Genomic DNA, 20,008 nt, shown 5'->3' with positions numbered 1-20,008 from the left:
TAGTTCGTGGTGAAAATTCTGTTCCTTCAGACTCTTTCCTTAGCCATTGTTGAGATGCTTTTCCTTCCCATTATTTCCTGTTCATTTCAACAGTACCCATTTGTGACCAAATCTTTGTGCTATGTGGCAAGAGAAATTGTACCCATTCAGTAGAGTGACAGAAAATCTTCCCAATGTACCCCCACCTCACCCTGACCTTGCCCCTGTGGCCAACACTAGCATGCGTTCCAATCACCTCTGAACTTCTCTCAATTCTCCTCTGCACAGATTAGCACTACTTCTATTCCATTGTGTCCCTGGAAATGTCTTTAACTTCCTCCTACTACTCCCCCAGCTACCCTTCCAGGGCCTTGGGCCTGAAGCCCCTCCTTCCAGCCCAACTTTCCCTGCAGCACAGAGGTGCTCAGCAGGACTCCCACCTAGCTGCTGCCAGGAAAGTGAGAAAGTTCTGGATTGGTTATGCCCTATATTTTCTTTTTGGAATCTTAATAACTAATTTGGTGAAACAAGAGGTTTCATGAGTGAATTGTAGGAGAGTTAAGTTTTTCTTTACTTCTGGAAGGCAGCTTGGCTAAGTGTCAACCACCTTTGAACTGTTCACATCCTCTAATCCAGCTATTTTACTTGGAGCAAGTTTCCTGCAAGTCAAGGAGAAAAGAAATTTAAAGGCACTCAACCCACTAAACAATAAAATGCAAATAAAAACACCACTTTTTAAATCATAGTAATAAAAATGTAAAAGGTTGATAAGCTAGTAAGGGTCGAGAAATGGACATTTTTATACACACTTGTTTGAGTGTGAATTAGCCTAGCATCACATGAAAATAACGGGATAGTCTATATTAAAATTAAACATATAAATCCTCCTTTAACCCACTTATAAAAAACTGCCTGAAAATTACACATGAATACTTAATTCAGGATCACTAGTAACTTCATTTTTAACTTTTTTATTAATATGTAGATAAGAGATTGTATATATTTCACAGATAAAATTCTGAGAAGATAATCACATTTGCCTCCCTTAAGCCTCCATCCTTCTTTTTCATTACATTTTTACAATAACATTTTCTATCTCATATATACAGTTTGAGGTACAGAATATTTCCTGTCATACTCACTCTTATTCCCACCCTCCCCCTCTTCCTCCTTTTTTTTCAGTTGTTACAATGACTCCCTTTTGATTTTTCATATTCTTTATCACTAGCTTAACCCAAACTATATAAAGAATTCAAAAACCAGTAAGTAGAAAAACCACTGTTCCTCAAGAGTATAGAGAGGGCTATAAACAATAATTAAATCTCAAAATGTTAATTTCACTCACACAACTTCTTGTACTCTGTATATCTTTTCATACATCTATTGACCATCTGTATTTCATCCATTGTAAAAACGTGCACTCAATTCATTTGTCCATATCTTAACTGGAGTGCTTATTTTGGTGCTGATTTTCTTGAGTTCCTTATATATCCTTGATTTTAATTCTTCATCAAATATACAATTTACAAATATTTTCTTCCACTCTATTGGTGGCCTCTTTGTTGAGTGTTTCCTGTGCTGTGCAGAAGCATTTTAGCTTGATGCAATCCCATTTACCTATTTTTTTACTTTATTGCCAGTGCTTCTGGGTCTTACCCAAGAAGTCTTTATCAATACAAATGTCTTGCAATATTTTTCTTATGTTTTCCTCCAGCAACTTGATCATTTAAGGTCTCATTTAGATCCCTGATCCCTTGTGAATTGATTTTTTTATATGCTGCAATTTTCCCAACAGCATCTGATGAAGAGACTGTCCTACTTCAAGGAGTGATTTTAGGTGACTTATCAAAGATTAATTGGCTGTAGATGCATGGGCTAATTTCTGGGATATCTAAACTATTCCATTGGTCAATGTGCCTGTACCAAGCTTTTTTTTTTTTTTTAAAGATTTTATTTTATTTTCATTACAAAGTCAGATATACTGAGAGGAGGAGAGATAGAGAGGAAGTGGAGCTGCCAGGATTAGAACCAGCGGCCATATGGGATCAAGGCAAGGACCTTAGCCACTAGGCCACGCTGCCGAGCCCTGTACCAAGCTTTTTGATTACAATTGCCCTGTAATATATTTTGAAATCAAGTATTATGATTGTTAAATTGTATGGGCACTTAAACCTAACTATTTCTTGTAGATCTTCAAATTTGTTGGCAAGCAGCTATTTATCATAATTTCTGATGATTATTTTTATTTCAGTGACATCAGTTGTGGCATATTTTTCACATCTGATTTTATTAATTTGGGTCCTCTCTAACTTTTTTGGTTTTTGGTTAGTTAGGCCAATTGTGTTTCAATTTTTTTGTTTGAAGAAATGACTTCATTTTGTTGGTTTCACTTTTATTTCTTTATTTTTAATTATTTCTTTCTGGCTGCTTAGTTTATGTTTGTTTTGTTCTTGTCTGTCTCTATCCTTGAGATACATTATTGGATTGTTGGCTGAGTGACCTTCCAAGTTTTTGATATAGGTATTAATTCCTATAAACTTTAACAATATTTTGCTGCATTCTGTGTTTTGATGTCATGAGTACATATTCATTCATTTCCAGGATTATTTTGATGTCTCTTTTGAGTTCTTCTATAACCCAATGTACATTAAGGAACATGTTACTTAATACCCATGTTTTTGCATATTTCTAGACTCTCTTAAATTGTTAATCCCCAGCTTTATTCCATAGTGGTCAGAAGAAATACATGGTACAATTTCAATTTTTTTTTGCTATGATCCAGAATATGGTCTTTCCTAGAGAAAGTTCCATGAATTGATGAAGACTGTATATTCCTGGGCTGGCATGGTGGCTCAATCGGTTAATCCTCCATGTGAAAGTGCCAGCATCCCTTATGGGTACTGGTTCAAGTCCTGGTTTCTTGACTTCCAATCCAGCTTCCTACCTGTAGCCTGTGAAATCAGTGGAGGATGGCAGTTCATGTGCATGGGAGGCCCAGAAGCGGCTCCTGGTTCCTGCTTGTGGTCACTTAGGGAGTGAATCAGTGGATGGGAGATCTTTCTTTCGGTCTCTCCTTTTCTCTGTAAATCTGCCTTTCCAATTATAATTTTTAAAAAATGTACATTCTGCAGCTATAGGGGAAAATGTTCTGTAGTTATAAATTAGGTCCATTTGCTCCAGAGTGTAAGTTGTATTTGTTGTTTTTTGTTGATGTTTGTACACTTGATCTGTCAATTGATCAAGGTGGGGTATTGCAGTCTCCCATTTATACTGTGTTGGTTCCTACATCTCCATTTAAATCAACTGACATTTGTTTTATATATATTTTTTCCTTTTTCCATGATACAATTCCATAGTTTCTGGAATTTCCCTTCTCTCCTCCCAAACCTCCCGCCCCACTGATATTCTCCAAATCATTATAATACTACAGTCCTTCACAATCAGTCCCAAGTCCATCATTCTGCTGTTTAAGTGTATCCTGACATTGTAGGCATAGACAATGGCACAAAGTCCAGCATTCTATTGTTAGGATGCATTCAACAGTTTCATTGGTTGTTCATTTTGATTTGAAAGTAGAGCAGCACACACTGCATTGTATCGTCACATTTGTATATTGCACTCTCTACTACACAGTTACTATACATCCCCTTAAATGAAAAGTCGTAAAACAAAATTAACAACAGAGAGAAAAAAAGAAAAATTACAATAACATGAAGTTAAATAACATTCATTGCTGAAGAAATGAAAAAGAAAACCAAAAACCTTCTTGGAGAAAATAATGCTGCTTTATGACCTATGATTCAGTGAAGAAATGAAAATAAAAACAAAAATATCAAGCCCCCTGAGATGTAGCAAAAACAGTATTAAAGGGCTACTGATCTTGTGTTATGCATGAAGCTTTTCTTATATCAGAGAGAACATATGATATTTGTCCTTTTGGGTTTTACTTGTTTCATTGAGCATAATGGTCTGTATTTGGGAACATTTGGTTGCAAATGGTAGAATTTCATTTTTAATGGGTGAATAGTATGCCCTGGAGTAGATGTACCACCATTTCTTTATACATTCCTCTTCCGATGGGGGCTGTTTCCATTTCTTTGTTATTGCAAATTGTGTTGCTGCAAATATTAAGTTAAAGATCCCTTTCTCATTTTCAGATTTCATTTCCTTCAAATATATTCCCAGAAATAAAGTAGCTGAATCATATGGCAGGTCTATTTTCAGTTCTCTTAGCATTCTCCCTACTGACTTCCATAGTAGTTGTATTAGTCTACACTCCCACCAATGGTGAATGAGGGTACCTTTCTCCCACATCCATGCCAATAACATTATTCTCAGAAATAGAAAAGATTATACAAAATTTTATCTGGAAGCACAAGAGACCATGAATAGCCAAAGCTATCCTGAAGAATAAAAATCAAGCTGGAGGAATCACAATTCCAAACCTAAAGACATACAGTGGTCATCAAAGCAGCTTGCAACAGGAACAAAATAGAAAACCAAGAAGGGAGTCCACGCAATGTACAGCCAACTAATCTGCGGCAAGAAAACTGAATATATTTCAGGGAAAAATCCTGGGCTCTTCAACAAATGTTGTTGGGACAAATGGATAGCAGCCTGCAGAGGCAAGAAGCAAATCCCCACCTGTCATCTTATTAAAAAAAATGAGCTCTAAATGGATCAAAGACCTAAATCTGTACCCAGAAACCATCAAACTATCAGACGAAAACGTGGGAAGCACTCTCCAAGATACAGCAATTAGGAAAGACTTCATAAGCATAATTTTAAAGCTGAAGTATTAGTCACAAATTCTTTTAATTTCTATTTGCTTTGGAAGATCTGTAGTCTACCTTCCTTTGTAAACGAGATCTTTATGAGAACAGTATTCTGCTTTTTATGTTTTTTTTCTTCTCCCTTTAAGGAGTTAGGTGAGCACCCTGTCCCCCACCTGCCCTCTAGGCTGGAGTCAAATCACAGGGGTCCATGAGGCTCTCCTCAGGCACTGTTTTGCTGCTTATGCTTTAATTTCCTCTCACCTTGCTACAAGATGAAGACCCCACCAGTCACAGCTGCTGGAGTCACTGGAGTGTTTTGCTTACTACTACCAGACTGTAATGTCCCAGCTGGTCCACAGCATTTGTCTCTTTGCTGTAGATTTTCCTCTGCACATTCTCTCCTACTGTTCCCTAGGAGTGCAGTTCTTCCCTTTGCTTTGGCTATCTTCCAGTGCTCTCAAAATAAATGCATCTTCTCCCTATTCAACCATCTTGGATCCGTCTAACTTTCTAACTCCTAAAATTTAATCACATGCATTCCTGGTTATAAAAACTGACTTAATAAATTAATATGCTCTCATATTATGGAACATTATTTATATTATGAAATATTGCTCTTTTAAAAATTACTGATATCTTAAAAATTGAAAACCTATGTTTTGCACTGAAACATCACTTAATATACATTAAGCAAAAATAACAACTTCAAGGGCTGGTGCCATGGCTCAACAGTATAATTCTCCACTTGCAAACACCAGCATCCATATGGGCACTGGTTCTGGTCCCAGTCACTCCACTTTCTTTCCAGCTCCCTGTTTATGGTACAGGAAAGCAGCAGCAGATGGCTCAATACTTGGCACCCTGCACCCATGTTCGAGACCTGGTATAGACTCCTGATTTCAGTATGATCATCTCTGACCATTGTGGCCATTTGGGGAATGAGCCAGCAGATGGAAGACCTTTCTGTTTCTCTCTGTAAATCTTTTAAATGAAAAAAAAATTAAAGCTTCAGGGAAATGTGATGTGAGTATCTTCATTTGCTTTCTATTCTAACAGAAAACACGAGTGTGGGTAATTTATTTTAAAACAATTTTTATTCTTCGGGAGGCTGGTAAATCTAAGTTCAAGCAGCCATATCTGATGAGGCTTTTTGCTGTTAGGACCCTCTACAGAATCCCTGGTTGGTACAGAGTATCACAAAGTGACTTAAACACCTCTTCAAGCTTCCACTGGCCACATTTCTTAATACTTCACAACAGGGTTACATTTCAATCTGTGATAAGGAGAAATATTGAAACTATCACAATAGAACATTACTTTTGTTCAAAATAAATACTTAATTTTTATTTTTTCAATACATGTTTATTAACGTCTATCTATCTGTGCACTGCACTGGAAATATAACAGTAAAATACAAAAGACTCTTGCTTTCCTGTGCACTGTTTTAGAGAATGCATATCAAGGGAATATATCATAAGAAATCATATTAACATGTCTATTCTTGGTCTAAAATATAGCATAAACTTACAAATATATCATTGAAATTATTAAATCTTTGCCCATTGAACTTATCTTTTTACTTTCCTATTTATGAAACTGCTTCTCATTTTTAAAAGATTTATCTTTTTATTCAAAAGGTAGATTTATATAGAGAAACACAGAGAGAAAAATCCTCCAATTGCTGGTCCACTGCCCAAATTATGCATTGGTCAGAGCTGAGCCTATCTTAATCCAGGAACCAGGATCTTCCTCGGGGGCCCAAGGAAGTGGAGTAGCACGGACACGGACAAGCACCCACATGTGATGCTGCTGCCTACAGATGGAAGATAAGCTTGTTGAGCCACTGGCAATCCTAAAATATTTTAAAATAAAAAGACAATTTTAAAAAGAAAAATTATGGAATGGAGGCAAAAGGGAATATCCATTTTTCTTTTGCAGCTGTGCATTGCTCAAATTGTTTCAACACACTGCTAGTTTAGTGATTAAGTCCCAAAATTTACGTATAGATTTTGTTATCCTAACAAAATCATCAGAATGGGACCAGGGATTTTCAACAAGGAAATGTGGCCATGCAGTAGTTAGGATCTCAGTTTTAGAGCTGGATTGACCTACATGTGGGACCATCTCTGCCTCAGCCTACCTGCGTAAAACAGAGGAAAAGTCATTTACCTTTTCCGAGTAAGTTTCCTTCTCAATCAAATGCAAACCATGATAATGTTCAGTTTGAAAGGTAAGTGTGAGGAATAAAACAAGTGACATAGGTAAAACATTTAGTAAAGTGGCTGGCATGTAGCAAATGCTTGACAAGATTTGCTTGATCTGATTTGAACTTTGTGTAAAATATATATATATATATATATATATATATATATATATATATATATATATATATCTCACATGGTACCTCTTAGGTATGTCTAATGTTAAATGTGAATCAAAAATGCCTTTTAAAATACTTATAAAAATGATAAAAGTAATAAAGATGTTTACTCTAGCATTCTTTAAAAATCTTAACAAAAAGCTGGCATTTGGCCTAGTAGTTAAAATTGTCCCTGTTTCACATGAGGCACCTGCCTGGGGTTGCATCCCAGCTCTGGTTCCCAACCCCAATTTCCTGCTAGTGTGGATCCTGATGAGCAGTGATGATATCTCAAGTAACTTCACATAACCTACATGAAAAACCTGGATTGAGTTTCCACTTCCCCGCTTTGGCCCAGCTCATTCTCTGCTTTTGCAAACATTTGGAGAGCCGACTAGTAGAAAGAAGAATGCTCTCTCTCTCTGTATCTCTTTTCTCTGTCTCCCTCTCTGTGAGCTTGTTTCTAATCTGAAATAAATTTTAAAAATTTAAATTCCATCTATAAATTAAATGTCTAATAATTGCTATATACATAAAACATCTTAGGGTGGAATGTTATGAAATAATAAAAATCAAAGTTTCAAATACTTTTTCATCAAATGAGAAAGCCAAGTATTATTTTGGGTGAGCAACTTACTACAATTCTCATTTCCACAAAGATTCATCTGTATGTATTTATAGGAGAAAGCCTTAGCAGGCAACTCCCAGAGGATGAACAACTTGCTGAAGTGTTTATAACGTCCCCTAGTTTGTTTTGCAAATGATGAGCAGTAAGACTTTATATATATATAAAAAAAAAGTGAAAAGAAACCGAATGCTGGACTTCCAGTTTCAAAGGCAGAGATGCAGAGGTGGTCCAAGTTCCATGCTCCTACATCTAGCTGAGAGAAGGAGCCCATGTGCCCATAGGGAAAATGGCACATTTGAAGGCTGAGTCTCTGAAGACAGAGGCTAGCATATGCTACCGAGAGGGGGAACTCTGGGGCCTTTCCATGAGATGATTCTGATGTGGGAATTCCAACTTTATAGCTGGAAGGGAATGTGAAAGTCACCTCAAGTTCTTGCTTTTCACACTGTGGTCTGGGGATCACTCAGCAGCTTATTAATCCAGTTTTTTCCCACATGTAGGATTTTGCCCTGAGACGAAGTTACACTTGTAGAAGCAGTGGGTGAATTTAGAGTCAGCTTCCATTGTCAGCATCATTGGAAGTATCTTTATCTAACTTCTTGAAAGTGTCTAAAACATCCATTAAAATTGGTCTTTAACCTCTTATAAATGTGCTATGACCAGGTTCAACTGAAACTCTGGTTCTAAAGATAATGATAGGTAAGGATTTCAGCCCACAAAATCAATACAAGCTTATCTCCATCCTGTTCTTCCTTCTGTATTCTACCTTGGTTCTCTCTCACTTCCATCAAATCTTTAATTATCCTCTAGAAACTTGATCACAGGTTTATTAAATATTTAAGTTTGTCTTCTAAATGATGTTCTCTCAGTAATGAGATATATTCAGGTTGGGAACATCAGGTCAGCCATGTGTGTAATCTGGGAGTGTTTGACATTGCCACTTCATCTCTGATGTGGTTAATCACTGCTTTGGCTTTTTTAAGCCCCGGATTTGCTGGACTGTGCCTGCCAAGGTCAGCTGGGGTGCCCAAAATTAATTTTAAGGACATGTGGCTGGAGTTCACTGAGCAAGCTCTCACAATATTAAGAGAGAATTTTTGGACTCCTCCTCAAATAATGAACCAAAATATAAATTATCTTGGAATGAACAAAAATAATATATATTTATTAGAAAAAATGAAATCAATAGATACTGCTGCCTCTAGAAGTCAAGGCAAATTATGAGCGAAAAACTGCTGTTTTGAAGATAACAAACAGGGAAATTGCTTAGTGTTGACTTAATACTATTCAATAAAGATTTAATTGTATTATACATTTCTGTACAATGTGTAATACAAATATGGCTCCCTGATGGAGTTTATAGTGTGACATATAGGTATTAATCAGCATCTATGATTCTAGGTAGAATGCCAGAAAAATCAAGGGATTCATAAAGAGAACTCATCTGCATAGAGGGATCAGTAAAGATCAGAGAGATAGTATTCCAGATAAGCTTTTAAGGAGTCTGAAAAAGCTGATAATCTCATAGAAGTTAAAAAATATAAGGGTGGTTACCTGTATCTGGGCAGGGCAGTAAGAGGACTAAGTATGATAGGGAAAGGTGAATAGGTAGGTACTAGGTTACAGCTAGTCAAGAATAAGAATTTCTGAATCCTATCTGTTTTTTAAAGATTTACTTATTTTTATTGAAAATCGGATATACAGAGAGGAGGAGAGACAGAAAGGAAGATCTTTCATCCATTGAATCACTCCTGAAGCAGCCACAATGGCCAGAGCTGTGCCAATCTGAAGCCAGGAACCTGGAGCCTCCTCTGGGTCTCCCACACAGGTGCAGGGTCCCAAGGTTTTGGGCCATCCTCCACTGCTTTCCCAGGCCACAAGCAGGGAGCTGGAGGGGAAGTGAGTCTGCTGGGGTTAGAACCAGTGCCCATATAGCGAGGAAGTTAGCTGCTAGGCTACTGTACTGGGCCCTCTTGGTCCTATCTTACTACACAGTAGTGTATATACATAATGTAACATGTTAATATACATAATGTATAACATGTTAGTATTACATATTTCTGTATAAAAACAAAAATTATGATTTTGGACATTTTCACTATAAATATTAAGTGCATAGAAAGATAAATAAAATTACATAATGTATACATGTCATGAAACATCATATATTTACATACATACATGTAATAAAACATCACACACATGTAACACCACTGAGATATGAAAGGTTTAAAAATATACAGAATTGCTAGGCATTTCCTAATTTATTTAGAAACAATGTGTCAAGTTAGTTTTCTAAGAAGTTAAATTATTTACAGGCATTTAAAGGAAACACTGACTACCCTGCTGATTCCACCTTCCTTCTTCCAAGGTGATCAGAGTTAACAGTCTGATATGCTTTTACTCACATACTTATTGCTACCCGGAACTTTACTTGGTTGTTACCACTCTTTTAAAAATCAAAGATAAAATTATCTGTATTATTCTTTAGCTTCATTTATTAAAATTCTGAATATTTTCCTAGCCTAACACACATTGATCCAGTGTGGCCCTTTAAATAGATACACAATATTCAGTAGAATGACTGCTCTAGAATATGGACCATCTTTTCCACAACAATAGAAACAATATATGCAGACATTCAGGTTGGTTCCATAATGTTCTTACACAATGAATTAAATTTTGACAGGAAGCAATAGAATCAAAGATTCCAAAAGGCAAAGGAACATAACTTTGGGTTCAAGTTTCCATGGTCCCCATAATTTATCTCCACAACCGTTACCCTAGGTATAGCCGTGCACCTCAGGAGTCCTGTCTGTTCCCCACCACTACATGAGGACTTTACACTCGTGTGAGTACAAAAATGGAATACACCTACGGGGGAGAGTCTCCTGTGTGTGCCAAGTGGAGCAGAGAAACTGAGATGGTCAGACCATCTGCAGAGAATGAAGAATGAAACAAATGGCAGAGAGGGTGGGGAAAGAGACATTATTCACTTCCTACTAACTTTTCAATTTTTGGTTCCAGATATTCTGAGAATGGTTCTGTATGAACTTCAGTTCTCAGATACATCTCGGCCCTATTCTAGCAAGTTCCTTCAGTATAACAAGTTTGGTTAAGGTTTAAGTTTTATTTGCTTATTTTCTTTTTTACTTAAATGGCAGACAGGTAGAGAGAGAGAGAGAGAGAGAGAGAGAGAGAGAGAGAGAGAAAGGATTGATTGAGCAAGTGCTCACAGCAGCCAGGGCTGAGCCAAGCCAAAGCCAAGAGCCCACAGTTTAACTCAGATCTTCTGTTTGCATTTCAAGGACTCAAGTATTTGAGCCATGACCTACTGCCTCCCAGGGTACACATTATCAGGAAGCTGGATTATAAAATAGAGATGGGACTCAAACCCAAGCTTTTCAATGTGGATACAGGTGTCCTGGGCAGCACCTTAACCACTGAGCCAAAAGGCCCCTGTTTTCGATAAATTTTTATTTTCTAGGGTTTCTAGGTTTTCCTGATGTATGATTGGTAACTGAGCCCCTTGCTAGATGGGGTGCGTGTGTGTGTGCGTGTGTCTTGGGAAATCTGGTCTGACAGGTTGCTGGTTTCTTCTTCAGTAGGATATGTGACTCACCTCCCTGCCAGGAGTTATTTTGGGTCTCTTTTACATTTTATCTCTTAATAGACAATGAAGTTGATTTTGTTTCTTTAAGAGAAAGGAGGCAGGCATGCCAAACTGTGTTAGGGGACCAAGACTGCTCCAGCACCCAAGATCATTTCTCAGAGTTGCTTTTTCAGCCAGGGAGCATTGCATCTCCCCATATGACAGGTAGTAATATTTGCAGACAGACTGAGGACCACTGCTGGGTGGTTGTGACTGGCATTGAATAGGCAGAGGCCAAGCAAGTTGTATATATCTGACAACACCTAGGCCATCCTTCCCTGGCCAAGCAGAGTCTGTCCAGCCTGATTTGTCTATACACTCAAGTAATCATTAACTAAAACCTTCGGCCAAAAGTGAAATTTTTAGAAATTCATTCTCCATCAAATTTAAACTAAAAAAGACACAGCACAGCTCTCTCACTGGGAGATGCAACAGCCGTGTGTGTGTGTGTGTGTGTGTGTGTGTGTGTGTGTGTGTAGAAAGGTGTAGGAATAGTGTCATTTATTAATAGAAGTATATTTCCAAAGTGTGAATATTAGCAATTGCCTGTTTTCCTATTTTTTTAATTCAAAGCATTACACATAGTGAGTATCATTGATGCTGCACATCTAGTGAAAACCAAGTCAACAGGAAATGGGGCCCCAAGGGAGAGAAGAGCAGGGCTTAGGAGTCACTGAGAGCCAGCTTGTGCTCTGCCACAGCTCAGTGGTGGGACCTCAGAAGCTCATTTTGTTTTCTTTAAACTGAAGATAATACGTCAGGTCATTGGAGAGAGTGAGTAAAATACTTAAGGCATACTGTGAGTACTCCAGCCTCTCTGTCTCACTTCCCACGTTCCTACCTCTTCTCACCCACCACTATGTAGGAATCGGTTTCCTCTGCTCACCATCTTTTCTATGGGGAAAGTTGTGTTTTTCCCTCCTCCTGGTGCCATGGAGCAGAAAGAGAAGCCCACAAGAGACTGCTGCCCCAGCCAGGGAAGAAGAAAGCAGCAGAACGTGACAGAGTCCTGGTGTGGTGGGGCAGAGTGGGGTGGCAGCAAGTAGCTAAATTCCTTGTAAATATTGCTGAAATTCAAAGTGACCTATGCATGCAATTTTAGGACTAACCATTGAGAACTTTCATGACTACAGAGACTAACCTTGCCAGACACTCCAAAGCTGGGTTGTCTGCAGACACAGCCATAGATAATGGCTTATAGTTGATCCCTGAGCTGTTCATTAGTTAATGGGTTATCCCCAAAGCAGTTTTCTAAGCTGACAGTTACAGCTACTTATAATAATTTAATGTTGATTAAGCATGGCAATATGTTAGAATTACATAATTATAAAGATTGACCAGTCTTTGCATTGAAAATTTTACAAACTAGATAGAACCAATAAAAAGGCATATGCACTTGAAAGACAATAGAAAAAAAAGTGATTAAAACTTAAGCCATGAACAAAGTTGCTGTTAGCATTTAACAGTCATGAGGTTCTGGACACTAGTCATCTCTGTTAAGAACTCATGAATAAATTTTTCTTTTGCTTCAAGACTGAAAGTTCTAAAGAAGAAAGTAAAGATCCTTGTATGGAGGCATTATCTTGGCCAGGTAGGAAGCGGGAATGCGTAGGAGCTCTCTGCCACACTCACATGTCTGGCTGAATTGAGTCATCCCTTCAGAGTATAGGTGATTGACATTGGTTTACTGATTGACTGGGTCATTAACCCAGACCTTTTTGCATGCCCACGAAATTCCAGGCACTGGGAATGTAAATAATAAACTGCTATAAGGGTTCTTACCCATAAGGACTCTCAGGTTAGTGGGAAAAACAGACAGACAAATAAATTGCACCAGAATTCTGAGTTACAGCAGAGGTGTGAATGTGCTCCAAGGGAATATACAAGGTAGAGCTGTGCAGTCTGTGTGAACCAGATCTCATAAAAGTGACATAGGAGCTCATGTCATTTTACCTACAGATGTCTAGAATCATATATATGTACACATTCTAGACCACTATACAAAGTTACATGCATAATATAACTTGATTTTCCCTGTTATATACTAATATAAGGAGCCTTCAAACTGTGTAGGAAGTTAGTATTATTAAAAAAGGCATGTATTGACTTCAAAATCATTTTATTTTAGCTCTATTTTCCATTAATGTTTTAAAATGTTCTCATACATTTGGAAAATAGAGTCCCTTAGAAGTAAACCAAAACCAAAATCTTCAAGTATATCTATAGTTGGGATTCATGCATTATTAAGATATTATATATGATTTTTTCTGGAAGTTAAACTTAAGGACAATAATAATGGAGAACGTAATAAAAAGAAAATGGAGAAGTAATAAGAAGAAAATGAGCCAGGCATGGCCAGCCAGACTCTAGTGCAATGCTAAGGTTCCCCCAGTGTATTGAACTGAAGCCTTGCTTATTTAACTCAGGTTTCCATTACATGCCAGGACACTCAGCATTTGAAAAACACATCCACTGACTACTCCCCTTTCTTTTGTGGCTCTAAGCAGAGGACCCTTCTAATATTTAACATACACAGAAAATTCATGGAAGCTGGACCCTTCCCTCATGAGGTAAGATAAAGTCTTAGAATAGAGAAAAAGGTGATTTCCATGGAGGAAAATATTAGCTAATGGTGGATGGAGCTGGATGCTGGATGGGATATACCCCTTCTCACATGACCAGGAAATAAGTCAGGGGAACCATGCAGGCATAACAGCCCTGAGAATGGTATCTAGAGGGCACATCTAATTTCAAGCAGCTCAGACTCAAATTCTGGCATATCACCCACCTTGGACCAGATTACTTGATTTTACTTTGCCTTACAGCCCACATCTTGAAGATGGAGATGTCATTTGTATTTGCAGTATTTTTATAAGGACAAAATTAATGTAGGGTAGTAGTTATGCATATTCTTGGGAAAATCATTTTTGCTGAAAGACTAGAAACTGAATACAAGTTACCCACATGGTTGGCAAGAATTCCACTATCTCAGCCATTACTGCTGCCTCCTAGGATTTGCATTAGTGGCAGCTGGAATCAGGAGCCATAGCTGGGCACTAAATCCAGGCACTCAGACGTAGGAAGCAGTTCTCTTCACTAGCATCCTAACCACTGGATCATTCTCCATTCAGAGCTTCGAGGTGTTGCCACAACTTTCCTGCTCAAGGTTTGTGGTACCTTCCTAGGGAAGCCTGTGTGCAATGATAGTTGGAGCTCTGAGATTACAGACAGTGAGAACAACATCCTGCCTTTTCACAACAATGTGAGCCAATAAGGAAGGGCCAGGCTACACCAACTCCCCACAGATCCAACAGTTGAATCATTGTTACAAAACAGCCAACTTTCTCCTCTAGCCCATCCTACATCCTTTCTTTTTCCCATAGTATTGATCCTAAGAACATTCCCTAATAAATTTCTTACAAGTTGATCTTGAGTCAGTTTCCCACATAACTCAACTGAGGACAATAGAAAAAATGGATACAAGAGTATAACAAACACTCATAGGCCCCTCACTTTGTTTTACTGAACAATTTAAATTGTGCCAGAGCAGTTACTGCTTCCTTTTTTCAGTCTCCTTGTATCCCTTTTTCTCTTAAAGAATCATTTCAAAAGTAGGTTGCAGCAAGCAGAACCATTTACGCTTGTACAATGGACATTGATAATAAGGGAATGTTTCTAAAAAACATGCCATTACCACAAGGAGGGAAACCAACCTGTACTCTACAATGTATGTCGTGTGTGTTTAACAAGTTAAATAACTATATTTTAATTTAGGGTATTTTCAATTTGCAATAGACTTGTCAAGGCATAATTCATCAAATCTTGAAGCAACTGTGACTAGAAATTAAAAATGGAAATTTGTTGTTTGGTGTCTGGCACCTATTCTACTCTCTAACAATCTCTCATTGCACGACTTTAGTGTCCAAGTGTAGCTGAAACAATTGTCATATTAAGGGCTGTAAAACAGTTGTTTTATAGTTCTATACTCATATCTCCTTTATTAGCTGACCTTCTAAAGGGAAGATGTTTCTGGGCATCCATGATCTTCTTACTTTCTTTTTCTCTGAAGAATATCCCCCCCAGACACACAGATTTTTTTAAAATTTCACTTGGTTAACATGTGCCACTTCAAACTGCTGTCTGTGTCTTTCTGTCATGAATTGTCTTTGAGCATTTCCTTGCTTTCTGTTGTAATAAGCTATCTTCAACTTTGTATGTTCAGTTCTCCAGCCCTTGAGTCCATCTCTGCCTCACCCCAAACATGAACCATGATTCCTTTAGATGGAAAATGATATATCAGACCCAAGACCCAGACTAGTTATGTTCATTGGTACTGACATGAAAGCACCTTTATAAAACAAAATTTTTCAGATTCCCCAAAGAGATATTTAAAAGCCTAACTTTTCTTTTGGATCTTGGAGCTCAGATCCCTCTTCCCAGGATTCCACCATAGAAGGGTGAGGCAGTAAACAATCCTGCTTCTTATGCACAACATTTTGGAAAGGAAAGATTTCAATGTTCCCTCATTTGAAAAAGACAGGTCCCATTATTGCGCTCCAAAGATCAGAGAGGATTTGCTTTCATCTTGAGTAGAAAGCATTTATTGTCCTCAAAACTGATGAATGCCAACTTGAACTGAACAGGGATTCCAATTAAGGAGTTTCTGATTCTCCAAAATTTTTTGAATTTTAAAAAGTTGAAGGCATCAACAGTTGAATTATTCTGTTGCTTTGGTATTTATTATTGTTGGTTTTGTGTCTGTTAAATGCAGAAAAGGGGCTCAATATATTGTACCAGTGAGAAGCACGTTGCTACTTTCCTATTAATCTGGTCTCCTTAAATATGAAAAGTTAAACCCTGTACTACTGTGATGAGAAGCTGGCATGGGTAAAACAAAGGTCAACAAGGCACATGAAGTAGAAAGAAAGTAGAAAGAGCACTAGAGTAAGAGCAAAATGATCAATGTTGTAGTCCTAACTCTGAAAATGAAATAGCTGGGTTTTGTGGGTGTTTGTTTTGTTTTGTTTTGTTTTGTTTTGGGTGTGACCTTGGACAAATCACTTTACCTTTCATGTAATGTTCCAAAGCTGCAAAAGAAAAGCCAACACTATGTTATCTCATGCTAGCAGTTGGTGCTTTATTGATGCAAAGGCTTGTGGAGTTGTCAAAGGTCTTACCTGTAGCAGACATGCAATGGGCCTCTGTGACACAGAGATGAGATGAGATGTCAAAGAGAGTACAGTGCAGAAATTAAAACTGCTGAGGAACATCATGGCCTGTGTCAATGACATCTAAGCAAAGACCACCACAGCACATCCACATTTACACAGTTTGTGAGTCGTACTTGTAGAAAGACAAAGAGTCAATACCATGGAGCATCTCAGATGTTTTTATAAAGGGCTTGGAGGATTTGGGCTTGTGCTGGGTGATCTTTAGAAGAGGGTTTAAGGTAGTAGAGTTTTGCCTCAATGATAGATTGTCAAGAAATGGGAGCATTTCAGTGACTAACTACCTTAATTAAACTTCTTTAGAAAGAAGGATAGGAAGATTAGACCTAGGCTAGATCATAATTGTTAAAGCATCAGTTGTTACTCACATTAGTAAGATGTGGGGATATTTAGTCTTTTTTTTAGTTGAGCAATGATCATTTTTTGTCTGTGTTGAGACTTCAATACAAACTAGAATTGTTTTTGTGTTGATTTAGCATGTCACTGGGTAGCTTGCTTAATACTGAAGTTCTGTGCACTGTTTATGTTGGGTAAGACAGCACCAGGCCATTTGGTCATGCTCTTCCTCAGCTGGGCACACTGAGTCACTGCTGGCCTGGAACAGTGCAGGCAGTAACTACCACTCCTCTGCTGCTGCAACATAGTTCTACAGCCCATTGCCTTTGTGGAAAAGGAAAATAAGGTCACTAATTGATTCTTGCTTCTCTTTCTGCTTCTTCATGTAGAGACCAAAAGAACTACTTCTTTTCTTTTCTCCCAAATGTATGTGTTCTCTACTTAAATGAGCAACAGAAATTAGCAATAGCTCTCAATCTTAATAGTAAATTCCCTACAGAGAGAATATGATTCACTTATTTAAGTCAGATGACTGTACCTGTCCAATAAATTTTGACTGGGAGGAAAGAATTGTACAAGACCAAAAATAGCTTCATTGGTCCATTCTGTAAGGTGGTCAGTTCCCAGAGAAGGAGGTCATATTCTAGGCATTGCCTAATGTAGAAACAATTTACCCAGAGTCTAGGCATATCAACAGTAGGATAGCATAACACCAACATCTTGCATGACTTTTTCCCAGTCACTTTTAAGCCTGCCATTGAAACATTACTTTATTCCATTTAAAAGTGAGGAAGGTGAGGGCCAGATGAATGAGTGCTTTCCTCAAGCCTACAGCACTGAGACTAGAAGCAGGCCTCATGAGTCCCAGGGCAGCTTTCCCACCATTAGGAGAGTGAGACATTACTCAGCCAGACCCCAGGGCACACTCACAAAAGATCAGTCAGAATTTGCCCAAGGTGAACTAGCTAGTAGAAGGCACAGCCAGCTTTCCACCTCAGTTGTGTGCTATAGCTCAGTACAGAAGTAGCAAAAAGCTAATGCAGAATGGAACATGCAATTGCATATAAAAACAGAGCAATCTTTCCTCTGGAAGGGAGAAGGATAGTAGAAAAGCAAAAGTGTCATAAGACTCATTATTGGCTTTTCTGACACACGGAAAAGATAATCCAGGAAATGTTGCTGAGGACAGCAAACTCATGTCCTGGGGGGCATACATGGAACAGAAGGGAAGACAGCCAGGATGATGGAGGTTCAGTTAAGTGTCCTGTCAGCTAAGTAATCTCTCCTCCCACCATGTCATCTTTCACACAAAGAATAAAGTGATAACCTCGTGAATGGGGTAGGGAGCTTAATGGAAAAGTGGCAGAAAGCCCCATAGCAGCTCTCACACTCTGTGATCTATGATTGCAATAAGCTATCATAGATACTAGGAAACCCTATAAAACAGTCTCTGGAGTTCTACTTGTTCCAATTCCAGGGATGTCAGCAATTGTGTGCTGAGTTTATTTTATAGATTTGATTCTTTCTTCAGAGAGTTATTCTTGGGGGAAATGCCCCAGTAACTCCACACACCCAGCAGGGGCTGGCACTGCAGCCATTACTATAGTGGAGCTCACAGTGGCTCACACTGTCATTATCAAGTCTCTGTAACAAGACACAGTCTAACTGTGATTTTTAAACTCCTTGAGTGTTCTGCCAGTGGGTGATCAGATGATTCATGAGTCACATAGGTGATCCCTAGTCTTAGAGAAGATGTAAGCATTTGATACAATTGTGGCATAAAAACAAAAAGTTTCAGTAAGATGAACAGTTTTAATAGTGTTCAGGCTTATTTATTTTATCTTCATGGTTCCATGATTTTTTAGACAAACAAATAAAACAAACAAACAGGCCAGGTGATTTATTATTTTGGGGTTTGTCACTCTGGGAGCTGGAGCTGATTTTAAAGGATTAGTAAATCAATCAGTATGGTTCTGGCCTGTGTCAAGGTACAGATGTTTTACACTGGGAAGAGAGAGGGACCAGCTTGGTGAGCAGAAGGGACTTGGGAAGAGAATGGAAAGCTAAGACAGCACTAAGACAAAAACCCAGCAGCCTTCTCTGTTTTCTGAGCATGTCATGGGAGACATCCCTAGAGCAAGCAAGGCACACTCCAGATAATCTGCAATCATGTTTCTAGATGGCACAAGATTAGTCAGTGAGCAGTCACTCCTACCAAGTGGTATCCCTTCCCATACCTTGGTATTCTATAAAAAGCATAAGGCTGATATGCTTGTTTCTGGTGCTCCAGCGTCACCCATCAACAATGTCTCTCCCTCTGCCAGGAGGCAGCTAGGGAACTGCCCAAACCCAGCTCTCCCACTGCCCTGCTTGCTCTAACTTGTACACATCAACATCCACAGGATTGCCATCCCTGTGTCTACTTGCTCCTGGCTTCAGCCATCTTCTGTAGAACCTCTTAACATGTGAAGGTCTTGGAGTGGTAGGAAAAGAAGTCCCCATCTTGAGAGCATTGACACATTCTGCTCCCTGGAGGGGCTTAAGTTTGCTCTGCTGCCCTGCAGTCAGATCTACACATATATCATCTACCAAAATCTAGCTTTTGGGGGACAGTGTTGCTGTGCAATGGGTCAGCGGGTAAGCTGCCATCTGTGACACTACCATTCATATAACCACCAATTAGAGCCCCAGCTGTTCCACTTTTGATCCAACTCCTTCTCAATCTGATTAAAACACAAGAGGGCTCAAGTAAAGTAGTTGGACCCTTGCCACCCATGTGGGAGACAAAGATGGAATTCTGTTCCTGTGTCTGCTCTGGCCCAGCTCCAGCCATGGTAGCCTCTTGGGAAGTGAATCAGTAGGTGGAAGACTCTCTCTCTCTCTCCTTTTCAAATAAATAAATAAATAAATAAATAAATAAATAAATAAATAAATAAATTTCAATAAATTTAAAACACTGGGTTCTCTTTCCCTTTCTGCTGTGACATAAAAGTATGTAGACCATTTAGCTCAATCCTCTCCACATTTTCAAGTTCACGGGCTCAGTCTGTA

This window comes from Ochotona princeps, chromosome 4 (genome assembly GCF_030435755.1).
Source record: "Ochotona princeps isolate mOchPri1 chromosome 4, mOchPri1.hap1, whole genome shotgun sequence".
Taxonomy (NCBI): domain Eukaryota; kingdom Metazoa; phylum Chordata; class Mammalia; order Lagomorpha; family Ochotonidae; genus Ochotona; species Ochotona princeps.
This window is presented reverse-complemented; position numbering follows the sequence as displayed.